The following is a 2,997-nucleotide window of genomic DNA, read 5'->3' on the forward strand; positions in this document are numbered from 1 at the left end:
TGCATCAGCGGGCAAGTAAGAAATATACCAGATTAGAACAGAAGTTAATTTTTAATGGCGATATTTACCAACAGATATTCATTTTAAATATTTCCCTTCTTTATAATAGTATAATAGTTCTTTATACTCTGAGGATATTTTAAATTAACTAAATTGTACTTTGTTTTAGAGAGAATAATGCTAAATGTAAGCATTAATCTAAGTAGTATTCTCACGGGACACTTTTTGTTACACTCCGTACTTTCATGTTAGAATTCATCTTAAGTGAATAATCGAAAGAGATTTTTCTAAAGACCGATTCACTACGCATTCTTGCATATTTTCACAGAGCTTAAATTGATGCATATTGTGAGATTGAGACTTAATCGAGAGAGTGGTTTCTATTAAACAATTGTACTAATAATTAAGTGAATTCAAGAGATTCACTTGAACATTAGAAGTAAATTATGTAGAGTTGAATGCCAGACAATTATCTTGCACTTAACTTATCAAAACCCTATTTTCCCCAATTTATATCTTCCTTTGTTTAGTCCTTGCTTTGATTGTCATTAGTCGATTAGTTCTAGATTCTTAGTAAATTTTAGTATTAATAATATATATCTCAACTGTTGATCCTCCTGGATAGCAATCTAGTTACAAACTACGAAAATAGTGTTTAACTCCAATCCCTGTGGATACGATATTATATTATACTGTCTTTGACTAGCGAGCACAATTTAAGTGTGTGTTTTGTGCTCGTCAAATTTTGACGTCGTTGTCGGGGATTGACAATCAATAGTGTTTGAAATAGTTTGTAGTGCTAATTCAGGAATTTATTTTTATTTTTACTTTTATTTTGTTCTTCACGGGTTTCTCCTCCGTATGCAGGCAACATGATAAGTCCGTAGTGTATGAAACGATCTTATTGTAAAGAAGTAATACCCTTCAACCCGGAATTAAAAAAACACTTGTGACGACTGAGGAAGGCGAAAGAGTTCACCGCAAAGTTCTTGGCGCAACCTTCAACCCAAGAACACATGGCTAATAATGATGACTATGAGGTAGATGCATCTGCAAGAGAGGCAGCGCAACATAGAGAAGAAGCTGCAAGTACAGCAGCCGAGGCAGCCCGTAGAGTTGTTGAGGAAAATGTCGAAGACAATAGGAGTCGAAGATTCAATCTAAATCGACTCTTGATTGAAGAGCAGTTCGAGAATGAGGTACCCAGGTCTGGTAGAGCATTGGGTAACTATGCTAGACCAGTATACAATCAAGGATTGCCAAGCGTTAGACCACATCTAATTGCAGTCAATAATTTCGAGTTGAAGGAAGGTTTTCTTCAAACCATTCAAAAAAAGCTGCGTTTTCAGAGGAAAATGAACGAAGACCCAAACACGTATCTGATGGATTTCGAGGAGATTATGAACACCTTTCAATACAATGGGGTGTCACAAGATGCAGTGTATTTAAGGGCTTTCCCCTTTTCACTTAAAGATGATACGAAGCAGTGGCTTCAAAGCTTGCCAAATAGATCAATTAAAACATGGGAAGAAATGACCAGAAAATTTCTTGATAAATATTTCTCCTCAGTTAAGACGGTCAAGTTTAGAAGAGAAATCTATAACTTCTGCCAGAAAGAGAATGAAACCATTTTTGAAGCATTAAGAGGTTTAAGGAGATAGTTAGAAGGTGTCAACATAGTGGAATTGAACTTTGGATGCAACTCCAGGATTTTTGCGATGGATTGACACCAACCTCGCGTAAAAACATTGAGCAATGCAGTTGGATGCCCCTTTATGAAGAAGACTCCAGAGGACATAGTTACAATTCTTGATGAGTTATCCGAAGATGCTAATCAGTGGCTCTCTGATAGAGTGGAAAGAAGAAAATCAACTGGTGTTCACCAAGTTGATGCTACTACATTTGCGCAAGTACAACTTGATGCTATGGCTAAACAAATACGAAATCTAATTGTAGCTTGGATGCAAAATGTACACCACGCAGCTTGTGATATATGTTGAAGAGGACACCCTACTCATGAGTGTCAAGCCTCAACTGAGGATATGAATGCTATAAGAAACTATAGTTTTAATACAATAGGTCAGAGGCACCCCGGTTTTTTTGGAGTTCACCTGGGGGTATTGCAAATGCATGGCAACAAAACAACCATATATTCCAGGAACAAGGAGCTCTAAGTTTTCAAAATCAGTAGAGGCAGTAGTATCAATCTCCACAGTCGAATAACCCAGCATGGAAGCTCTTATGAAGCCCTTCATTATCAAGACAGGTGAGAGGCTTGATGCCTATGATGTAACTATCAATGAATTGGGTACATCTTTTCGAAGCCTAGAAAATCTGGTTGGGCACTTAGCTACTCTAATGTCTGAGAGAGCTCTAGGAATACTCCCGGATGATATAGAAAGAAATCCTAAAGAAACAGTAAATGTTGTAACTTTGAGAAGTGGACAAGAGTTGAAATATCTCACCCCAATCCAAAAAGATACGAGACATGAAAAAGAAAGCGGGGAGCAGCTGAATAGTAACACTAAAAATAAGAAATGAGGAAAATCGAGAAGGGAGGAGCCTGAGGCGAGCAAGCATATGCATGTGTTGACTTTTCCCCCAAAACTAAGTAGAGAAAATCTAGACTGAGAGAAACTCATGCTTAGAGTAGGTGAGGATACTGTGACCTTTGAGATGAATGTAGAAACGGGGGTGAAAGGGAGAAGCTAGCTGCTAGTGTTGTATGGAAAGTGAAGGGCATGAAAGAGAAGAATGTTGTGAGTGAGAAATATAAGTGTGGGGTGTACCATAAGAAGGCTGAGAAGAAGCTATCTGCATGGATGTGTGCACTAGTTCAGGCGCGAGGGATGGAGTCCAACTTCGACTCAAACCCCGACTAGATATTTAGGGAAGTTTTCCTTACCTCTTGATTTTTATTTGTATGTCATAGGGACATGCCACAATTTAAAATATGGGGTGGGGATGTATATATGTGTAGAATATATTGTTGTATAT

The 2,997-nt window shown here is 37.8% G+C and overlaps 1 non-coding gene across 1 annotated transcript; it reads right to left on the reverse strand.

The window, feature by feature from the left end:
- Positions 1-1,580: 1,580 nt before the first annotated feature.
- LOC142170013 (small nucleolar RNA R71) lies at positions 1,581-1,686 on the reverse strand. The gene has a single exon (XR_012699632.1). It is a non-coding gene; the product is annotated as a small nucleolar RNA R71 (small nucleolar RNA).
- Positions 1,687-2,997: the final 1,311 nt, after the last annotated feature.

This window comes from Nicotiana tabacum, chromosome 15 (genome assembly GCF_000715075.1).
Source record: "Nicotiana tabacum cultivar K326 chromosome 15, ASM71507v2, whole genome shotgun sequence".
NCBI lineage: Eukaryota > Viridiplantae > Streptophyta > Magnoliopsida > Solanales > Solanaceae > Nicotiana > Nicotiana tabacum.